This window comes from Trachurus japonicus, chromosome 13, assembly GCF_045865225.1.
Source record: "Trachurus japonicus isolate A0001 chromosome 13, Traja_1.0".
Taxonomy (NCBI): domain Eukaryota; kingdom Metazoa; phylum Chordata; class Actinopteri; order Carangiformes; family Carangidae; genus Trachurus; species Trachurus japonicus.
Genome location: NC_140919.1, coordinates 4,487,823 through 4,511,321, shown reverse-complemented (window position 1 = coordinate 4,511,321; position 23,499 = coordinate 4,487,823). Strand labels below are relative to the sequence as shown.

Genomic DNA, 23,499 nt, shown 5'->3' with positions numbered 1-23,499 from the left:
CTCCGGCCTATGCCGACATTTTCATGGCCTCCTGGGAAACAACAGCTCTGGATAAGTGCAAACCTTTGCATTACTACAGGTATTTAGATGACATACCGGGCGTTTGGACACACTCCCTAGCCGAATTTGAACAGTTCCTGAACACTCTCAACAACTCACCTCACCTCTGCAGATTTGTCTAGGGCATTTACGGTTGTAATGAAATTAGGAGAAGACCAGTTGGGGACAAAGGAAGTGTTAAAATCGGCCAGGAATTACAGAGGCAGTTGCCCAGGGAAATGTATTTGGACAAAATTCAGGAAATTGATGAGGATGTTCTGGAGCCAGGCTGTCGAGATCAAGTGCCAAATCCACAGGTTCTCAAAAACATCTTGAAGGAGTTCAAGCAAAGAAGTCGGCTCCACAACAATAATATTTAGAGTTTGCAATTGATACTTGAGAGAAGAGGAAAATCTGCACATCAGGTTTAGCAGAAGGTTTTCATAGAGCCCAAAGGGTGGTGATGCTGGGGTCATCAAAGGGCATTGCCATTTACCAGGAGACCACACCACAGCCTCGGTGACATACTTCCTAGAGGCATTCTTGACTGATGTCTCAAAGTTGTATGGACGGCAGGGAAGGATGTCACCAATCATGATCATACGGTGCTCATGCAGGCCATCTTACTGTCATTTGGAAGATAAAGTTTGAATGATGCCATCAACCACTATTACAACATAGCAAGTGGCCAAGGAACGGCCACGGTCGTGACTTCAAGATGCCATTACTTCATCGCTGACTGAGCCATATCATGAAAAATGCTAAGGACATGTGCAGAAAGTAGTAAGTAATGCTGTATGTGTGATCTTGATGTGACTGAAAGTGAATTTCATTTCTTACTCTATTGTCCATTGTATCACGACTACAGGCAAAGGCTTTTTTGTAGGATTTCTGTTGAAGATAGCCCAGAGTTGTTTTCGATGTCTGATGAATGTATACTTAAGTATTTATTTGTAGAAAAGGTGCGAAATTTATTTTGGAGGCATTTAAGCAGCAAAAAGATGTGTTGTACGTAAGTTTTTCAGTCCCGGCAATTGTTTTTGCTCTGTGTGTATGTATGTGTGGATGTGGGCATGCATGCATGCATGCGTGTGTGCGCATGTGTGGACATGTATTGTATAAAAATATGTAGATGCGTGAGCATGCATGCATGCGTGTGTGTATGTGTGCGCATGTGTGGATATGTACTGTAGAAAAATATGTACACAAGCATGTATTCCTTATCCTCTTGTGTGTGCCGGTGTTTTGTGTTTTGTTTTGTTTTTAGTGTGTCTTGTAAGCCCATGAGGGCTGGGCACCTGGTGCAAGACACCACATTTAAATAAAAAAATCTACTACTACTACTAGTAAGTATAACCTTCTGTTTTCTTTCACACATCAAGTAAAGATACAATACAATGTAGTGACAGTTGGATACAGTTCTTGATGACTGCTTCAATTTAAATGTGTTCTTTCTTTCTTTCTAAAGCGAGGTGGAAGGAGCAAAAGAAGAGGGGGAGATATGCAGAGATGTGAATAGGCTTTATGCACAGCTCCACTACTTCCTGAAATAAGCCAGCTCCTTTATTTCCTGTCTTACACTATTGGACCAACTGATTAATCCAGGTGTGTCTGACCATTGTTGTGAGGTCAGACACACCTGGATTAATCAGTTGGTCCAATTAATTTGTTCTGCTGAGTCACTGAACCAGGTGCATTCACTAATTAGCTCACCTTCCTGGCTGAAGAGCTGTGCTGATTGGACCTGTTTATACGAATGCGGTTATTTCTAATTAACCAGACATCATGGATTAAAAAAAAAAAAAAAAAATCTTTTGACTGAAATTTCTTTTCCGTTCATCTATACACTATGCCGCCCTTTGAGAGCAGTTCCTTTTTTTTTGCCTCACAGTTTCTTCCCAAATATTTTCATATAAAAAGGAGTATGCCTTAGCCCAGGAGTTCTCAACCTTTTGCAAGCTGCACCCCCCACCCCCACTTTCGCCAGGTGTGCATAAAGTGTCGTCATTTCTTACCTTGTATTTTAAACCTGCTGAAGGAACCTTGTTCTAAAAATGTTCTTTTTTTGATATTCAATAAATATTTCTGTTTAGGCTACCATTGAGGTAAATGAAAAAAAATTGCAGTTTTAATTGCTGAAATGAGTACCAGAAGGCTGACCAAGGGTGACCAAACCCCTGTAGGGATGTATATACCTGAAAATGGATACTGCCTGCAAACTAGAGTTGTCACGATACCAAAATGAGTAACCACGGTACTATACCAGACAAAGTATCACGGTTCCGGGTAATATCACGATACTGCAACCTTTTTTTATTATTATTATTTTTATGAACTGCAATGTATTTGTACAAGTTATAAATACTTATTAATTACTTATAATGTTGTTTGATGCATGATAAACATAATACTGGTGAAGTAGGAATTAGATTGAAACAAATATTTTTAAATAAGCAATAAAAAACAAATAAATGAAGTTAGAATTTATATGGTTGAAAATAAATAACCATTCAGTCTCTTGCACATTAATTTATGTTTAACAAATATAAATAATCAACTTAGGATAAAAACAAATCCACTGTCTTTTAAAAAAATATATATTTGACAATAATGCTTCTTCTCCAACATAATAAACTATAGAGGACAAAATACAATGAACAGGAACTGATTCCCTGTGAAAACTATATTTTTATTACGTATGCTCCCCGTTCCGAAAAGTCAAGTCAAGTCAAGGAAACTTTATTAATCCCCGAAGGACAATTCTGTTTCTACAGTCCACCATAGAAATACAGGCCGCCCCATGTAGAGGCTGCAGTCCTCAACACAGGTGTCCCCGGTTCGAGTCCCGTGTCGGGCAGACCTTTCCTGCATGTCCTTCCCCCTCTCTCTGCCTCCCCCGTTCCTGTCTATCTCACTATGTGCTATCTAATAAAAAAAAGCCAAAAAATATACTTAAAAAAAAAAGACAACACACATATCAGAGGTAACATGATCGAACATGGGATGTACAAATGTATGTATGTTGAAGCCCGAAACGTTGTCAGTAAAATATTCTGGAGCAAAACGAGGTTGTGCGGGCTATTTCTTCTCTTTTCTATGTACAAATGTATCACATATCTGAATGCATAAATAAATAAAACTCTTAACTCGCGAGGCAATTGACAATATAGCGCCATCCAAGGAGAATAAATAGTACTAGTGTTAAGAATACAAGATAAAAAAAAAAATACATATATGTATTTCTATGAAAGATAAAAACAAATAAGAATAAATAAGGATTTACATGGTCAGCTCAGCATTTAACAGCTTGACTGCTGAGGGGACAAATGACCTGGCATATCTGCTGGTCTTTATAAGCTTTATATAAGGAAATTCATACTCAGGTGACTCTCTCCTACATATCTGGACTCTCTCTTATGCTTCTGGCCTGTCTAGCCTCTACCTGGTCTTTTTTACTAAACTTAACCATCTCCTTTCTTCATTGCCTAAACCCAACCAGCGCAAAATCTTTTTGGGGACAAAGTATGCTATTGAAGGAATAGTTGGAAAGGCTAGGGTGTAAAAAAAAAAGAAACCAAATGCGCGCCGCCATGTCCGTTCGGACTGTGGTCACACAGAACAACAAGTCCGCTCGTGCCGACGTCAACAACGGCAGGACACCCAACGCTACCTGGCGTATCACTGCCTCCAGAAAGTGACTGAATCACGTCACCGGGCTGAAGAGTCTGGTGACGCGAAGCTGCATACGCGCAGGCAGGCCAGGGTTGCCAGATAGCGCGAAAAAAAATATCCTCCACAATGGTCCTGACTAGTTTTATTGGTTGAAAGGGGAGTGTGCCTATGTTCCCTCAGCCCTATGTTCCCTCAGCCCTATGTTCCCTCAGCCCTATGTTCCCTCTGGACTCTCTCTACCTATCTGGACTCTGTCTATCTGGCCTGTCTAGCCTCTACCTGGTCTTTTTACTAAACTTAACCAACTCCTTTCTTCATTGCCTAAACCCAACCAATGGTGGGACCAAAGGGCTGTGGGAATAGGGCCTAATTTTCAGTGACGACAAAAGTTAGAAATGAGGGAACATAGGGCTGAGGGAACATAGGGCTGTGGGAACATAGGGATGACCCCGTTGAGAGCACCATCAGTAAACCACAACAAAAACACATGCAGCCTTTTTTTTCCTCCCCTCATTTTTCCCTTTGACGGAAATCCATCGTGGCGATGGAGAACTTTAATCCATGAGACATTAACCATCATTTGCACCCTCCGTTTAGACACAAATGGAGAATTCGCCCCTAAAAACGATTATTTCTAAAAAAAAACTCCAGCCAGAGTGGAGATTTTTTTTTTTAAAGGTTTAAAGGTACTTTATTTGTACTATTATTAAGGTACTTAATTCTTTCTCTGCATTTAACCCATCCCTGAGGAGCAGTGGGCAGCCACGGTGCAGCGCCCGGGGACCAACTCCAGATTATGAGCCAGTGCCTTTGGTCAGGGGCGCTGACTGGAGGATCAGGCTAGCTGGCATGTTTTTAGTGGTGGGAGAAACCGGAGCACCCGGAGGAAACCCACACAGACACGGGGAGAACATGCAAACTCCACACAGAAAGGACCTGGGCGGCCGGGGATTCAAACCCAGGACCTTCTTGCCGTGCAAAACTCCCGTTTGTAGGTTTGCATGTAAGAACAGATTTGGGTAGCTGATATAACCAAAGACGGTTTAGAGTAGTCAAGTATCTTTGCTGTGTACCGTAACCATATTATATATAACTTAAAGCAGAAGTAAGCGATCCGGTGGTTTCGGCTAATGCTGCGTTCCAGGCAGGCTTTTGAAACCGTAAATTACAGCTTCAAGTCACAGCTTACGACTTCAGGCAACCCACTCGTGTTTCTCCGACCTGTTTTACCTGTGAAAGTCACTATAACGGCCACTCGTAACGTCTGACCCGTGAACTCGTACCAGATCCAACTGGTACGACTTCACAGGTCGGAAAAACACCAGTTACGAGTTTCCTTGAACGCATCATAACAGTCCTCGTCCCTACGTCGCCACATTCAGGCGCATCCCTTGGCTGTACACACAGAGAGGACTGCCCCTTTATGCCGTTCTCTCTCCTCATTGGATAAAGGTTGTAGGATACAAGGAAAGTTTTCTCCTGGGCTCAGAGCAGAGCAGAGTGACTGACAGACCCGTGTTTCAGACCAAACACTCTATAGAAGTGATTGCTGTCGGAAGATACAACTATTTAAGACTTAGATTAACACAAATATATCGCTTAAGTAAGTGATATATTTGTGTTAATCTAAGTCTTAAATAGTTGTATCTTCCAACAGCAATCACTTCTATATCTCATGTGGCTGAAAAGAGTAGTAAAGAACCATAAAGGCTCTGCCACCTGCCAAATATGCCCGGGGTTGGAGATCTCAGGGTCAGAATGAGTCGGGAGTAGGAGTTGGTCTATCATGCACCCAGCCCCCAGCGGTGGCCTTACTGCAGCAGATCGTAATATATATTTATAAACAAACACACACACGTATCAGCGGCAAACAGCTGCGAAAATGTATGCATATGCTCAAAACCTGCTCAAAACACAACATTTACAAGGGGGAAACAAGTTTTTTTTTTTTTCTTGGCTATAAGTCAATGCACTGGGCTTTTATTTTGAAGTCCAGACACTTCCGGTCTGTCATCAGCGATAATATTATTATCAAAAACGAAAAGAGAGATTTTGTAACAATCAAAATTAAAAATTGGCCGTTATTTGTTTTGGTCTCCTCGTTTTTTGGTTTTAAAAGCAAAAAACGAAAAACGAAAAAACCAGCCTGAATTTTTGTTTTTTTGTTTTTTGTTTGAAACGGAAAACCAAATTACCAGCTTACTTTCGTTTTTTGACAGTTCTGTTTAAAGGAAAAATCGAATGGCCGCGAAGTACACGGACCAAAAACAGACCTTTATTCATAATGCACTTTTCATATAAAAGGAAGCAGCTCAAAGTGCTTTATGCAATAAAATAAACAGCCCCTCTCATTCAACATTCACACACACAAATGTACTCATGTAGGTACTCATACTTCTGTAAAGTTTAACTAAGATGTTTCAGTAATTCATTTGGAGTTTGAGACAATACTCACCTGAAAAACACAGGACAGAAATAGTGACACAGAGAGACGAGGCTGCTTGAACTGAGTCTTCCATGGCGATTAGGAAAACCCATCCAGACATGCCCCACCCCAATCCCTGGTCTAATACTGCCCCCTAGTGTCCAAACAAGACAACTCCATCACCTCTAGGTCAATAAACCAAATATTCTTTCTTCCAAAAACATATGATGAAATGCTGTTATATTAATAGGCTACATTATGAGTTAAATGTAAATCATTTATCTCCACAAATGTCCCACTCTGTGTGAACCAGTTGTAGAGCTGCTTTGCCTCTAACATTCTACTCCCAGTTATGCATTCACTTCCCAGCTGGCATTTCAACGTTGAATCACCGTTGAAACCACGTCAGGTGCCAACGTTGGATCAACATTGGATTTTGATTTGATTTTGCAAACTTAATCAACGTTGAAATAGCAACGTCATTTCAACGTCACATTTCTCAACATAGGTGAATCTGCCAACGTTGGATCAACGTTGGATTTTGATTTGATTTTGCAAACTTAATCAACGATGAAATAGCAACGTCATTTCAACGTCACATTTCTCAACATAGGTGAATTTGCCAAGGTTGAAATTTCAACATCACTGTAAAATCCTGCTTTTACACATATGTGACAAATAGAATAATAAATAATTTTTGTTGTGATGTGATGTGTGATGTGTTCAATGCAGAAATCAAATCTCACAATGAGTGAATAGCTCTCTAGAGATCTTCTGTGTGATTATTAAAATCTTAATCTCTAAATGGAAAGCATTCACAAAATGGACAGTCAGCGAAGGCAACTGTAGGATATTTTTTTCTACTTTTAACATAAGACAGATTATTTTTACCAAAGCCTCCCCTCAAACAAAGGAGGACATCATGGACCCTAAAGTGGGCAATAAGAACCACACAGTGATAAAAAAAAAAGCATACAATACAATAATGCAATACAATAAAACTTAATGGTCAAGGGCTCCAAGGCCACTGCGAGGTCTACAACATATAAATTAGACACCGATCCTCTCAGGCGCATACTTCAGGTACTTCGCCATGTACTCGTCCACTTTTGATGTGGTTGTGTTGAACGAACTGAGGACAGCGTCTGAAGAGGGGAAAAGACAAACAGCATAAAGTATTACAATATACATATACAGTGATCAACCGCTTATATGAATCAAAAAGGATTGGGACAGAATCACCCCCCCCCCCATTTCAATCGCTGGTGCAAGGAAAAAGACAACTTGTGCGCAACAACATATCCGGCTGCTTTTAAGCCTCTTGACATGAACACAGACAGGGCCAGAAACAGCACCAAAGCAACTGGCATCTTGTCTAAATTTACTATGTAAACCAACATTGATTTCTTGTTGTTGTTTTTTTTATATCCATGAGTTTCAAATGTAGTCCTACAACCTGCCATGTTGAGGACCCACAGGTGTTTCAAACTAATTAATTGGTCCTACTCCAATCAGAAACACAACTCAAATTGAAACACCTGTGTTGGTCCTCAACATGGCAGGTCTAGGGCTGTATTCGAAACCGCATACTATACTGCTAGTACGTACTGATTTGGCCAAAATGTAGTATGTAGTATGCAGTATGCGATCAAAAGCAAAATCTGCAGTATGTGAAAAGTTCCCGGATGTCGTACTGATTCGGAAAATATCTCCAGTATGCATCTGACCAGTCTACATCGCGTACTGTATCCCACAATGCAATGCTCCCCTGACGTCCTAACGTAACCAGAGCGTAACCAAAGACGGTAGTGTAGCCGTGTACCGTAACTATAGTTTAATAAAATAAAACTTAATGCAGACTGATCGGTTCATTGTAAAATATTTATTTATTTTTTGTAAATGTGGTGATTTCTGTACGTAACGTAAGGCTCCAGAGCCCCGAGGCAGCGCTGCTTACACACAAGAAGCTTCACTTTACATTCAAACAAACTAATGCTACTGCCACAATTGAGATTTCATCAATGAGACCGACATTTATCTCCTTAAAATAATTTAACCAGCCGGTGGTAAACCTTTAAAAACCTACGGGTAAGTTAATTAGCGACCGTTTTCTCCTCCGGAATGACGTCGTAGTGCTGGCCGGCCGAGCACGTCAGGAGCCGGGCTGCTGCCTCTGTGATGTCCCGGTCGCTGCGGAGCTTCACTTCTCCGAAAAACATCGGAGCAAACTTTTAAACAGCCGTCATTTGGATAAACTGGCCGTATATTTGGGGTCTTAACAGTTACTTTCTCGCATGAAAAAATATTAAAACTTAATAAAGTTACATAATTACAGCGCTAGAGCGAGAAATAAAACAGCTTTTAGCCTGTTTACAGCTACTGCTACCGGTTGCTGTGAAATGCATTCTGGGAAACTCGTATACTGCATACTGCGATGATAACGGCGTCGGTCTGCTCAAGTAGCATACTGAATCCCACATTCAGTATGCAGTATACAGTACATATAACGCAGTATGTAGTAGGCAGTACGGTAGTATGCGGTTTCGAAAACAGCCTAGGACTACATTTGAAACTCATGAATAGTTTTTAGTTGTCAAGTGCAAGTTTTTTTCCTCCAGAATTAATAAATGGCCTGCCAACACTACTAATGCACTTGCGTTATATTCTATTTTTTTCTACTTTTATAACACAAGACAGATTTTAGTTTTACATTCAATTAGTGTCTGTTTTACAGAAGACCGTACCGTACCAAACCGTGACTTGTGCGTACCGTTACCCCTAATTATTATATAAGCGCCCCTTACCGGCCAGCCTCCCCTCTTGAGCTCCAGTGACACACAAAACACACTTTGCTGAGCACCAGCACCGGTACCAGCAACGATGATGGCATTAACTCGGGACCAACGTGATCACTATAAGCGATTTACACTGTATAGGGGAGCGCCGGGTCGATTGATACACGGGACGATTGATACACAGCGATTTCCTCGAAAACCACACAAGCTTGAGCCGTCAGATTTTGTCACTATGTTCAGCACTCAACACCGACCAATCCTGGGAAAGCTTGTGAAATGACGTCACGCCATTCAAAAGTTATTAGCGCGAACCTGTTTTTTACTACGGAAAGTAAAATGTTACGTGCGGTAGTTTTTTTGTGATCAAAAGTTGTATTGTGTGTTTCATGCAATAATAATATGACCTAACAACAGATGAAGTCGTACATAAACAGGTCCTAAACTATGAAATGTCATAGTTTTGAAGTTTAGAGGCAAAACAGGTTGAAGTGTCAGTAGTCGCTGCAGGGACGATTGATACAGCTGTTTCAAATGTCCCTCACGCCTCCGTGCGTAGTGATTGTGGTCACACTGCGCGATCAATATCTGTATATAAATCACCGTATTAATACTCTATTGTTCTACAATGAACAACAACTGATTTGAATGAACAACATATTTTTAATAAACACCACATATTTTTAATGAACAAAACGTGTTTATGACATGAATCAACAGATATTCAGCAAAGTGAGGGGAAAATGCCGAGGGTAAAATGACAATATGTTCAACTGTGTATCCATAAACATGACTTAGGACAGGGAAATAAGTAAATGAAATGAAAATGCAGTCATCCAACAAGTCGTACAAAAGAAGAAAGGCGAGTTTAATCGAAATGCGGATCCTGACAATTACGCACGGGACAAAAATATTTATTTGACCTATTTATATTGTGAGAAATGATGTGACATTTTGGCAATAACGAGTACACTAGTATGTTGTCCGATATGCTGCATAAAAACTAGAGTAATGTCAGTAGTTTCTGTTTAAAACATGCTGTTTCAACCGTCCCTCCTCTGTGTCTCAAACGACCCGCATAGGTGGGGCGTTTGAGACAAATGTCAACTTACGTTCAAAGTTATAAAACAGCGCGATCATCCAACATATGTGTTAAATTACACTTGTAACTAAGAGAATACACATGTGAGTTGTTGATCACATGATAAAAATGTTTGTGTACATAACGTCATCTTTGAAAAAGACGTTTAAATGAAAAGTGTATCAATCGACCCGGCTCTCCCCTACAGTATTTATATATTCAGTTACACATGGTCACAACTACTATGTTTAAGCAAACTCACCACAGATTGTGTTGTAGAGTTTGGTCCCCCCGAATGACGTCTTCCCATTCCTTCCTCTCAGGCTGATCTTTGCCATTCTTTTATTTGTCATTGTCCTGCCATGGTAAAACAGATTTATATAAGAGTATTATATAGTGTAATCAAGTTGCAATTCCCCAAAACTGATTAAATGCCACACAAAACTGCCTTGCTCATGCACACAGAAATACTTATTCAGTCATTTCAGATTTGTCTAAACATTTGTCTAAAAAACATGATATACTGTATATAGCTAAATTACATGTTGCTTTTCTACCTGGAAATAGTTGTAAACAACAAGGTGATTTGTTCCATTTCCATGACTTTTCTCCAACTTATCCAAACTACTGGATTGTGTAGTTTGTGTTGTTCAGATTACCTGGACCACTATAATTCAATGCAAAAAACAAACTTACGCAGCCATTGACCTCTTCACAAAGTCAGCAGCGTCAACGCCCCCCAACCTCCTCAGATGTTTACTCTGAAAAGGAGCAACAAGAAACAGAAAAACTTAAGAGTCCAGACCTCCACAAAGCTGAGATATGACATTTGTCTTTTGTAGCACTTGCACTTTATAGCACTGTCCTCCAGAGTACATTAGCAGCTACATTAGACGCTCACCTGGAGGAGTGACGTTTGAAGCAGGAGCTGATTGAGGCTGTCGAAGGAGGTAATGAGGCGCAGCAGGAGGAAGGAGGAGGCTGAGGGGGAGACAGAATCTCGGTCAATAAATCAAACAATTAATCAATCAATCAATCAATCAATCAATCAATAGGACTGTGGTTGACAGGAAGTACCTGGATGGTCAAAGAGATGGTCAAAGAGATGGTCTGCGCTGCAAGAGGGCAGGGGGGACCTGCCAAGGCCCCGGGAACGAGGAAGGAGAGGCCAGATGCTCCACAGACAGGACGGTGGTGATCTCTGGTCGCACAGTCAGCCTGGTTTAAAAGTTCCTTCAAAATAAAGGTGGATGTGGATGTTTAGAAATCAAGCCAATACAGTATGTACATGGAATAACTGTACACAGGGATTTCTGACTGAACAGAATTAACTAAGCCTGGCTGTTAGCCTGGTCTGGAACAGGCTAGCTTCAGAGAATAAATCAAACATTATAGTAACTTGACCAGGATATATTTAGCCTGCTTTTTAACAACCAACTTGAGGCTAAATTCAGCCAGGATAACCAATATCCCGGATTAATCCCTTATCTAGATTTTGTGAGAGCGAGGCTTGAATTTACACCTCTGACATAATCAGAATTGTGTAGTTGTTTTGATCACGTGACACAAGTCATGCAGGCAGCTCGCAGCCTCGCATTGGACGGAGGAGGAGGACGGGGGTGATTGACAACTCGGACCGCCAATCGCCGGTCATAGACAAGACATTACTTTACGACCACCGGCCTTTCACAATAATGATAACCAGCTTCGTAGTACCGTGTTAACCCGGGCCGGGACTTGAGGTTTTGTTGAGCCGGAAGGTGAACACAAAGCCTGGCCGTCTCGGTGAAAATAAAAGTTCGAGCGTTAGCACCGCAAGTCCGCGACAAAAACGCACTAATCTCTTGTTTATGACAAATAAAACAACACAAATACAGTTACAAATAATAAAAACGTTGGGCTAACGTTAGTTAGCACTGCTAGGAAGCGTAGTTAAGAAAAAAAGTAAGACTGTTGGCGAATGCTGCTGTTGGCCCAATAGTAACGGTTAACGTTAGCTTAAACAAACCTTACACAACCGTTAAGCATACTTTAACGTTAAACAGCAAACTGTACACAACCGTTAACCAAACTATACCCGGCTGGCATTCGACCGACATTAAACGTTGAAATTTGGTTGAAATAACGTCAGTTGATGAAAAAACGTTGATTCAACATCAAACCAACGTTGAACACCAAACTGTTGAAATGGTGTTGTCAATTCACTATGGATTCAACACTTGAAATTATATCAGTTGAAAAACGACGTTGTTTCAACTTCCAAACAACGTTGATCAATCAACTGTTGTTGGGGCGTAGGGCGCTCGTGAATGTTAGCTTGACGTTGCCTAGGAGATCTGTGCCAAATCTCGAGCTGGTACCGATCTTAACAAAATTTTCTCTTTATGTGTCCGTCTTATTGCAATTGTAGTGTAAAAATGTTCAAGAGGAACTAAACCCCTAAACCACTTTTTTCTGCTGAAAACAAATGCATTTGGGTATAAGGTAGTGTTGTCAGTTGATTCTGGTCCAACTTTTGACATTTTAGTCAAAATATTTCAATTTGGTGTATTTTGTAGTAAAAATGTAGAGTGACTGCCCTCTATGGGTTGAAACACGGCTATTACAATCGAATTTTTCTATTGGCTGAGATGGAGGCAGATGACGTTTTGGAGGCAGCTTTCGTCACCGGCCCACCAGCTCCCCGACCAATCAGCACCGGCTGCTGCCTGCCGCTAACGGTTGCTAGGCACTCTAGCTGCTCTGCTGCGGCTAACGGCTGCTAACAGCTGCCTGAATGGGAATCGTTAATGCGGCCGGCGCTAACGAGCCGTAAACGAGTTAACGAGCCGGCGGATCAGCTGTAGATGCTGTGTCACGGCTCTGGCGTCCTCTCCTAGTAGTGTCCACGCTACTAGTGCTGTTAGAGTAGCTTGTTATATATCTATGGTTTAGTTCCCCTTTCAGGATCGACTGATGCATTCGCTCGAGAGCTAAAGCCCATACTCATGCTTGTGCATGCGCAAAGTGGGTCTGTGACGTCGTCATCATCAGTTTGCCAGCAGCCGGTTCTGACCGGAGCGGAGGTCACTTTAACGGCCGCAGGAACTGACGGCAGGCTGCCACGAACAAGTCCAAAGCGGTAAGCAAAGTTGTAAAGTCATATTTTATTATAAACCTGTGATGTTTTGTGTACGGTTTGGTCAACGCTGTGTATGGTTTATGGTTGTGTACAGTTTGCTGGTTGTGTAACGTTATAGTTTGGTTAACGGTTGTGTACAGTTTGCTGTTTAACGTTAAAGTATGCTTAACGGTTGTGTAAGGTTTGTTTAAGCTAACGTTAACCGTTACTATTGGGCCAACAGCAGCATTCGCCAACAGTCTTACTTTTTTTCTTAACTACTACCCAGGGGGCAAAGCAAAAAAAACGGACACGGAGCGTTGTAAAAGGTTTGACACCAGAAATTATCTCTAGGAACTTGAAGGATTAAAACCTGGGTGGACAACCCGGTCAACTAGCTGCTGGAAAGCTACAGGGGGCTAAAACCCCTTTCTGGGGTCATTTTGCTGGTGAAATGATGTAAATGCAAATATTTAGGTACTACAATGGCATAAATAGTCATACAACTATAAAATTTGGCAGAGAGTATCTTGACACATAGGGGGAGGCATGAAAAAAAGATTCTGGGGTTTGCTGCAACTCAATTTTAAGATATCTCCCTCAACATCCCAAAAAAGACAAAAAAAAGTACTGTTCGTCTGACAAATTCTCATGAAAATTATTATTTTTCAACACCTTATGGAGAATATCTATGCTTAACATGTATATAGAAAATTTCCTTAATTCATAAGCTTCCATTTGAGTCCCAGATAGCCTTTCTATCTCAAAAGCTCCACTTGCTGTGGACAACGGTCTTCTCTATCTATCTGTTCACTTTGGGGAGACCAGAAATAGAATGGTTTCTGATCATGCCAGTTAACATGGAGTTTTTCACAATAGGTGTTGCATTGTTTGGAGACAGCCTGTAGCTTTCCAGTAGCTAGTAGAAAGGCTATCTTGGACTCAAATGGAAGCTCATGAATTAAGGAAATTTTCTATATACATGTTAAGCATAGATATTCTCCATAAAGTGCTGAAAAATAATAATTTTCATGAGAATTTGTCAGGCGAACAGTACTTTTTTTGGTCTTTTTTGAGATGTTGAGGGAGATATCTTAAAATTGAGTTGCAGCAAACCCCAGAATCTTTTTTTCCTGCCTCCCCCTATGTGTCAAGATACTCTCTGCCAAATTTTATAGTTGTATGACTATTTATGCCATTGTAGTACCTAAATATTTGCATTTACATCATTTCACCAGCAAAATGACCCCAGAAAGGGGTTTTAGCCCCCTGTAGCTTTCCAGCAGCTAGTTGACCGGGTTGTCCACCCAGGTTTTAATCCTTCAAGTTCGTAGATATCATTTCTGGTGTCAAACCTTTTACAACGCTCCGTGTCCGTTTTTCAAAAAACTGGGATTTTGCCCCCTGGGTATACGCTTCCTAGCAGTGCTAACTAACGTTAGCCCAACGTTTTTATTATTTGTAACTGTATTTGTGTTGTTTTATTTGTCATAAACAAGAGATTAGTGCGTTTTTGTCGCGGACTTGCGGTGCTAACGCTCGAACTTTTATTTTCACAGAGACGGCCAGGCTTTGTGTTCACCTTCCGGCTCAACAAAACCTCAAGTCCCGGCCCGGGTTAACACGGTACTACGAAGCTGGTTATCATTATTGTGAAAGGCCGGTGGTCGTAAAGTAATGTCTTGTCTATGACCGGCGATTGGCGGTCCGAGTTGTCAATCACCCCCGTCCTCCTCCTCCGTCCAATGCGAGGCTGCGAGCTGCCTGCATGACTTGTGTCACGTGATCAAAACAACTACACAATTCTGATTATGTCAGAGGTGTAAATTCAAGCCTCGCTCTCACAAAATCTAGATAAGGGATTAATCCGGGATATTGGTTATCCTGGCTGAATTTAGCCTCAAGTTGGTTGTTAAAAAGCAGGCTAAATATATCCTGGTCAAGTTACTATAATGTTTGATTTATTCTCTGAAGCTAGCCTGTTCCAGACCAGGCTAACAGCCAGGCTTAGTTAATTCTGTTCAGTCAGAAATCCCTGTGTACAGTTATTCCATGTACATACTGTATTGGCTTGATTTCTAAACATCCACATCCACCTTTATTTTGAAGGAACTTTTAAACCAGGCTGACTGTGCGACCAGAGATCACCACCGTCCTGTCTGTGGAGCATCTGGCCTCTCCTTCCTCGTTCCCGGGGCCTTGGCAGGTCCCCCCTGCCCTCTTGCAGCGCAGACCATCTCTTTGACCATCTCTTTGACCATCCAGGTACTTCCCATCAACCACAGTCCTATTGATTGATTGATTGATTGATTAATTGTTTGATTTATTGACCGAGATTCTGTCTCCCCCTCAGCCTCCTCCTTCCTCCTGCTGCGCCTCATTACCTCCTTTGACAGCCTCAATCAGCTCCTGCTTCAAACGTCACTCCTCCAGGTGAGCGTCGCTCCTTCATCAGAGTCTTTAGATCAATGGTTCTCAAAGTGGGGTCCTTGAGAGGGTTCAAGGGAGTCCCCAACTTTTTTTTTTCAAGAATTTCTAGAATCCCCCCCCCCCTACAAAAGACAAATGTCATATCTCAGCTTTGTGGAAGTCTGGACTCTTAAGTTTTTCTGTTTCTTGTTGCTCCTTTTCAGAGTAAACATCTGAGGAGGTTGGGGGGCGTTGACGCTGCTGACTTTGTGAAGAGGTCAATGGCTGCGTAAGTTTGTTTTTTGCATTGAATTATAGTGGTCCAGGTAATCTGAACAGCACAAACTACACAATCCAGTAGTTTGGATAAGTTGGAGAAAAGTCATGGAAATGGAACAAATCACCTTGTTGTTTACAACTATTTCCAGGTAGAAAAGCAACATGTAATTTAGCTATATACAGTATATCATGTTTTTTAGACAAATGTTTAGACACATCTGAAATGACTGAAGAAGTATTTCTGTGTGCATGAGCAAGGCAGTTTTGTGTGGCATTTAATCAGTTTTGGGGAATTGCAACTTGATTACACTATATAATACTCTTATATAAATCTGTTTTACCATGGCAGGACAATGACAAATAAAAGAATGGCAAAGATCAGCCTGAGAGGAAGGAATGGGAAGACGTCATTCGGGGGGACCAAACTCTACAACACAATCTGTGGTGAGTTTGCTTAAACATAGTAGTTGTGACCATGTGTAACTGAATATATAAATACTGTATACAGTGTAAATCGCTTATAGTGATCACGTTGGTCCCGAGTTAATGCCATCATCGTTGCTGGTACCGGTGCTGGTGCTCAGCAAAGTGTGTTTTGTGTGTCACTGGAGCTCAAGAGAGGAGGCTGGCCGGTAAGGGGCGCTTATATAATAATTAGGGGTTACGGTACGCACAAGTCACGGTTTGGTACGGTACGGTTTTCTGTAAAACAGACACTAATTGAATGTAAAACTAAAATCTGTCTTGTGTTATAAAAGTAGAAAAAAATAGAATATAAAGCAAGTGCATTAGTAGTGTTGGCAGGCCATTTATTAATTCTGGAGGAAAAAAACTTGCACTTGACAACTAAAAACTATTCATGAGTTTCAAATGTAGTCCTAGACCTGCCATGTTGAGGACCAACACAGGTGTTTCAATTTGAGTTGTGTTTCTGATTGGAGTAGGACCAATTAATTAGTTTGAAACACCTGTGGGTCCTCAACATGGCAGGTTGTAGGACTACATTTGAAACTCATGGATATAAAAAAAACAACAACAAGAAATCAATGTTGGTTTACATAGTAAATTTAGACAAGATGCCAGTTGCTGTTTCTGGCCCTGTCTGTGTTCATGTCAAGAGGCTTAAAAGCAGCCGGATATGTTGTTGCGCACAAGTTGTCTTTTTCCTTGCACCAGCGATTGAAATGGGGGGGGGGGGGTGATTCTGTCCCAATCCTTTTTGATTCATATAAGCGGTTGATCACTGTATATGTATATTGTAATACTTTATGCTGTTTGTCTTTTCCCCTCTTCAGACGCTGTCCTCAGTTCGTTCAACACAACCACATCAAAAGTGGACGAGTACATGGCGAAGTACCTGAAGTATGCGCCTGAGAGGATCGGTGTCTAATTTATATGTTGTAGACCTCGCAGTGGCCTTGGAGCCCTTGACAATAAAGTTTTATTGTATTGTATTATTGTATTGTATGCTTTTTTATCACTGTGTGGTTCTTATTGCCCACTTTATGGTCCATGATGTCCTCCTTTGTTTGAGGGGAGGCTTTGGTAAAAATAATCTGTCTTATGTTAAAAGTAGAAAAAAATATCCTACAGTTGCCTTCGCTGACTGTCCATTTTGTGAATGCTTTCCATTTAGAGATTAAGATTTTAATAATCACACAGAAGATCTCTAGAGAGCTATTCACTCATTGTGAGATTTGATTTCTGCATTGAACACATCACACATCACAACAAAAATTATTTATTATTCTATTTGTCACATATGTGTAAAAGCAGGATTTTACAGTGATGTTGAAATTTCAACCTTGGCAAATTCACCTATGTTGAGAAATGTGACGTTGAAATGACGTTGCTATTTCAACGTTGATTAAGTTTGCAAAATCAAATCAAAATCCAACGTTGATCCAACGTTGGCAGATTCACCTATGTTGAGAAATGTGACGTTGAAATGACGTTGCTATTTAAACGTTGATTAAGTTTGCAAAATCAAATCAAAATCCAACGTTGATCCAACGTTGGCAGATTCACCTATGTTGAGAAATGTGACGTTGAAATGACGTTGCTATTTCAACGTTGATTAAGTTTGCAAAATCAAATCAAAATCCAATGTTGATCCAACGTTGGCACCTGACGTGGTTTCAACGGTGATTCAACGTTGAAATGCCAGCTGGGTAACGTTACACAACCAGCAAACTGTACACAACCATAAACCATACACAGCGTTGACCAAACCGTACACAAAACATCACAGGTTTATAATAAAATATGACTTTACAACTTTGCTTACCGCTTTGGACTTGTTCGTGGCAGCCTGCCGTCAGTTCCTGCGGCCGTTAAAGTGACCTCCGCACCGGTCAGAACCGGCTGCTGGCAAACTGATGATGACGACGTCACAGACCCACTTTGCGCATGCGCAAGTACGAGTATGGGCTTTAGCTCTCGAGCGAATGCATCAGTCGATCCTGAAAGGGGAACTAAACCATAGATATATAACAAGCTACTCTAACAGCACTAGTAGCATGGACACTACTAGGAGAGGACGCCAGAGCCGTGACACAGCATCTACAGCTGATCCGCCGGCTCGTTAACTCGTTAACGGCTCGTTAGCGCCGGCCGCATTAACGATTCCCATTCAGGCAGCTGTTAGCAGCCGTTAGCCGCAGCAGAGCAGCTAGAGTGCCTAGCAACCGTTAGCGGCAGGCAGCAGCCGGTGCTGATTGGTCGGGGAGCTGGTGGGCCGGTGACGAAAGCTGCCTCCAAAACGTCATCTGCCTCCATCTCAGCCAATAGAAAAATTCGATTGTAATAGCCGTGTTTCAACCCATAGAGGGCAGTCACTCTACATTTTTACTACAAAATACACCAAATTGAAATATTTTGACTAAAATGTCAAAAGTTGGACCAGAATCAACTGACAACACTACCTTATACCCAAATGCATTTGTTTTCAGCAGAAAAAAGTGGTTTAGGGGTTTAGTTCCTCTTGAACATTTTTACACTACAATTGCAATAAGACGGACACATAAAGAGAAAATTTTGTTAAGATCGGTACCAGCTCGAGATTTGGCACAGATCTCCTAGGCAACGTCAAGCTAACATTCACGAGCGCCCTACGCCACAACAACAGTTGATTGATCAACGTTGTTTGGAAGTTGAAACAACGTCGTTTTTCAACTGATATAATTTCAAGTGTTGAATCCATAGTGAATTGACAACACCATTTCAACAGTTTGGTGTTCAACGTTGGTTTGATGTTGAATCAACGTTTTTTCATCAACTGACGATATTTCAACCAAATTTCAACGTTTAATGTCGGTCGAATGCCAGCTGGGTTCAGTAGAGATCATAATTTAAATGAATGTTTAAAAATGCACTTGAAATAATATCGGTCAAATAGCAGAGTCAAGTGGAGGTGCACGGGAGCCAGTGAAATGCTTCATCCACCTCCTGAGTGAAGACTGGCTGGTCAGGTGAGGTCAGGTGAGCAGACGTGTCTGTGGCTACAGTGAGTTTTAATATGTAGTCAGCTGACTGATGTTTACGTTAACCATGATGCTAATTTTTGCCGTTGTAAACTGCGTCGGTCCATGCTAATGCTAATACAATCCACTAGCTGCGATGCTAATTACTTCAAGGTAAAATCCTATTGGGTTAGGTTAACAGTGTTAATGGCTTTGAAGTTGTGAGTGAGAATATCTTAGTAAATTACGGAGCCCGTGATATATCATGGAATAAAAAAAATTGCCGGTGCCGTGTGTTTTGGGTGGCAGCCGTGGGCGGGGGCCCCGGCGACCCAATCCCCGGACAACGACTCTGGCTTTAGGGACATGGAATGTCACCTCGCTGGGGGGGAAAGAGCCTGAGCTCGTGCGGGAGGCTGAGAGGTATCGACTAGAGATAGTCGGGCTCACCTCCACGCACAGCCTGGGCTCTGGAACCCAACTCCTTGAGAGAGGCTGGACTCTCTTCCACTCTGGAGTTGCCCATGGTGAGAGGCGGCGAGCTGGTGTGGGCTTGCTCATAGGCCCCCAGCTCAGCCGCCATGTGTTGGAGTTCTCCCCACTGAACGAGAGGGTCGTTTCCCTGCGCCTTCGGGTCGGGGATAGGTCTCTCACTGTTGTCTCGGCCTACGGGCCGAACGGCAGTGCAGAGTACCCGGCCTTCCTGGAGGCCCTGGGAGGGGTGCTGGAAAGTGCTCCAACCGGGGACTCCATCGTTCTGTTGGGGGACTTCAACGCTCACGTGGGCAGCGACAGTGTTACCTGGAGAGGTGTGATTGGGAGGAACGGCCTCCCCGATCTGAACCCGAGCGGTGTTTTGTTATTGGACTTCTGTGCTAGCCACGGTTTGTCCATAACGAACACCATGTTCAGGCATAAGGGTGTCCATCAGTGCACGTGGCACAAGGACACCCTAGGCCGGAGGTCAATGATCGACTTTGTAGTCGTGTCATCTGATCTCCGGCCGTATGTCTTGGACACTCGGGTGAAGAGAGGGGCTTAGCTGTCAACTGATCACCACCTGGTGGTGAGTTGGATCCGCTGGCAGGGGAGGAAGCTGGTCAGACCTGGAAGACCCAAGCGTATCGTTGCTGGGAACGTCTGGCAGAATCCCCTGTCAGGGAGGTCTTCAACTCCCACCTCCGGGAGAGCTTTGACCGGATTCCGAGGGAGGCCGGAGACATTGAGTCTGAATGGACCATGTTCTCCACTTTCATTGTTGACGCGGCCGTCCGGAGCTGTGGCCGTAAGGTCTCCGGTGCTTGTCGTGGCGGTAATCCCCGAACCCGGTGGTGGACACCGGAAGTAAGGGATGCCGTCAAGCTGAAGAAGGAGTCCTACCGAGCCTGGCTAGCTCGGGGGACTCCTGAGGCAGCTGACGGGTACCGGCAGGCCAAGCGGACGGCAGCCCGGGCGGTCGCGGAAGCAAAAACTCGGGTCTGGGAAAAGTTCGGGGAGGCCATGGAGGAGGACTACCGGTCGACCTCGAGGAAATTCTGGCAAACCATCCGACGCCTCAGGAGGGGGAAGCAGTGCTCCGCCAACACTGTTTACAGTGGAGGAGGGGAGCTGTTGACCTCGACTGGGGATATCGTCGGACGGTGGAAGGAATACTTCGAGGATCTCCTCAATCCCACTGACACGCCTTCCGTCGAGGAAGCAGAGGCTGAGGATTCAGAGGTCGATTCATTCATCACCCAAGCTGAAGTCACTGAGGTAGTCCGGAAGCTCCTCAGTGGCAAGGCACCGGGGGTGGATGAGATCCGCCCTGAGTACCTCAAGTCTCTGGATGTTGCGGGGCTGTCGTGGCTGACACGCCTCTGCAGCATCGCGTGGCAGTCGGGGACAGTGCCTCTGGACTGGCAGACCGGGGTGGTGGTCCCTCTCTTCAAAAAGGGGGACCGAAGGGTGTGTTCCAACTACCGGGGGATCACACTCCTCAGCCTCCCGGGGAAAGTCTATTCCAGGGTGCTGGAGAGGAGAATTCGGCCGATAGTCGAACCTCGGATTCAGGAGGAACAATGCGGTTTTCGCCCTGGCCGTGGAACGCTGGACCAGCTCTACACCCTCCGCAGGGTGCATGGGAGTTTGCCCAACCAGTCCACATGTGTTTTGTGGACTTGGAGAAGGCTTTCGACCGTGTCCCACGTGGCATCCTGTGGGAGGTGCTCCGAGAGTATGGGGTCGGAGGCCCTCTGCTGAGGGCTGTACGGTCCCTGTATGACCGGAGCAGGAGCTTGGTTCGCATTGCCGGCAGTAAGTCAGACCTGTTCCCGGTGCGTGTTGGACTCCGGCAGGGCTGCCCTTTGTCACCGGTTCTGTTCATTATTTATATGGACAGAATTTCTAGGCGCAGCCAAGGGCCGGAGGGGGTACGGTTCGGGAGCCACTTGATTTCATCTCTGCTTTTTGCAGATGATGTGGTCTTGTTGGCTCCCTCGAGCCAGGACCTTCAGCATGCACTGGGGCGGTTTGCAGCCGAGTGTGAAGCAGCTGGGATGAGAATCAGCACCTCTAAGTCCGAGGCCATGGTTCTCGACCGGAAAAAGGTGGCTTGCACCCTCCAGGTTGGGGGAGAGTTCCTGCCTCAGGTGGAGGAGTTTAAGTATCTTGGGGTCTTGTTCACGAGTGAGGGGAGAACGGAGCGCGAGATCGACAGGCGGATCGGTGCGGCGGCCGCAGTAATGCGGTCATTGTATCGGTCCGTCGTGGTGAAGAAGGAGCTGAGCCGAAAGGCAAAGCTCTCGATTTACCGGTCGATCTACGTTCCCACCCTCACCTATGGTCATGAACTCTGGGTCATGACCGAAAGAACGGAATCCCGGATACAAGCGGCCGAAATGAGTTTCCTCCGCAGGGTGGCGGGGCGCTCCCTTAGAGATAGGGTGAGGAGCTCTGTCACCCGGGAGGAGCTCGGAGTAGAGCCGCTGCTCCTCCACATCGAGAGGAGCCAGCTGAGGTGGCTCGGGCACCTGTATAGGATGACCCCTGGACGCCTCCCTCGTGAGGTGTTCCGGGCATGCCCCACCGGGAGGAGGCCCCGAGGAAGACCCAGGACACGCTGGAGTGACTACGTCACTCGGCTGGCCTGGGAACGCCTTGGGGTCCCCCCGGAAGAGCTGGAGGAAGTGTCCGGGGAGAGGGAAGTCTGGGGATCCCTGCTCCGACTGCTGCCCCCGCGACCCGACTCCGGACCAAGCGGATGAAAATGGATGGATGGATGGATGGATAAAAAAAATTTAATTTGTGGCCACGAAATAGCAAGTCGTTCCCACGAAATAGTAAGTCGTTCCCACGAAATAGCAAGTCGTTCCCACGAAATAGTAAGTCGTTCCCACGAAATAGCAAGTCGTTCCCACGAAATAGTAATTCGTTCCCACGAAATAGTAATTTGTGGCCACGAAATATTAAGTCGTTCCCACAAAATACCTAATTCGTGGGAACGAATTACTATTTCGTTCCCACGAAATAGATATAACGTGAGCACGGTATACTAATGTACTCCTGGACACATATGCGCCTGGTCCCGACCAGGTTATGTTCAGAGTTTAATCATAAAATATATATAAGCGCCGCTGTTTCATTATTTTAACCTATTTACAGCTGCGTCACCTTTACTTTGAAAGTCCAGTGGAGCTGAGCGTCAGGAGCTTATTATATATTAGGCTATAGCCTATATATTTCATTTTATATACAGTCAGTCACCGCTGAAAGAAGTTGTGCGCTCGCAGCAGGACAGACAATCAGATGGATAATTGGTAAAGTTAATAGTTTCACTTAATGTGGCCATTAATAAATTAATTCTAATGTTTCGCCTTATACCCAAACGCAAATCTTGAATAGGTCTCCGCTGTTTTCACATTTAAAAAGGTCTTTGTTATCTTTGTACAGAGACAATATGAGATTTGCTTGTAGTGCAGCACCTAAAAAAACCCACTGTAGACTATTCAGCCTCGCTTCCAATAAAACACACACTCGCGTTATTGCGATCAGTGAACAATAGGGGTGTCACGATTTCGATTTTTTATCGAAATCGATCGAAATTACGTCACGATCTCGAGTATCAAAGTCAAAGAGAGGATCGACGATCCCCCCCCCGCGCCCGCCCGCAAAGCTACAACTGCCCGTTGTCACCATTGTGCACCAAGCGTCTTGTCAGTCACTGGTCCGAGTTCTCCTTTACTTTTTATTTCGAGACAACA

At 43.6% G+C, this 23,499-nt stretch overlaps 2 long non-coding RNA genes across 3 annotated transcripts; one reads left to right on the top strand and one right to left on the bottom strand.

Annotated features, from left to right (window-relative positions):
- Window positions 1-7,196: 7,196 nt before the first annotated feature.
- Window positions 7,197-12,070, bottom strand: LOC146975299 (uncharacterized). 2 transcript variants are annotated; one of them, XR_015037429.1, is made up of 6 exons: window positions 11,726-12,070; window positions 11,087-11,242; window positions 10,911-10,990; window positions 10,706-10,770; window positions 10,272-10,366; window positions 7,197-7,281 (listed from the first exon to the last, which is right to left on the bottom strand). It is a non-coding gene; the product is annotated as an uncharacterized LOC146975299 (long non-coding RNA). The 2 variants fall into 2 exon arrangements; XR_015037428.1 differs by having other exon boundaries at window positions 11,087-12,070.
- Window positions 12,071-13,039: 969 nt separating this feature from the next.
- LOC146975298 (uncharacterized) lies at window positions 13,040-17,206 on the top strand. The gene is made up of 7 exons (XR_015037425.1): window positions 13,040-13,130; window positions 14,669-14,735; window positions 15,219-15,374; window positions 15,463-15,542; window positions 15,743-15,807; window positions 16,147-16,241; window positions 17,093-17,206. It is a non-coding gene; the product is annotated as an uncharacterized LOC146975298 (long non-coding RNA).
- Window positions 17,207-23,499: the final 6,293 nt, after the last annotated feature.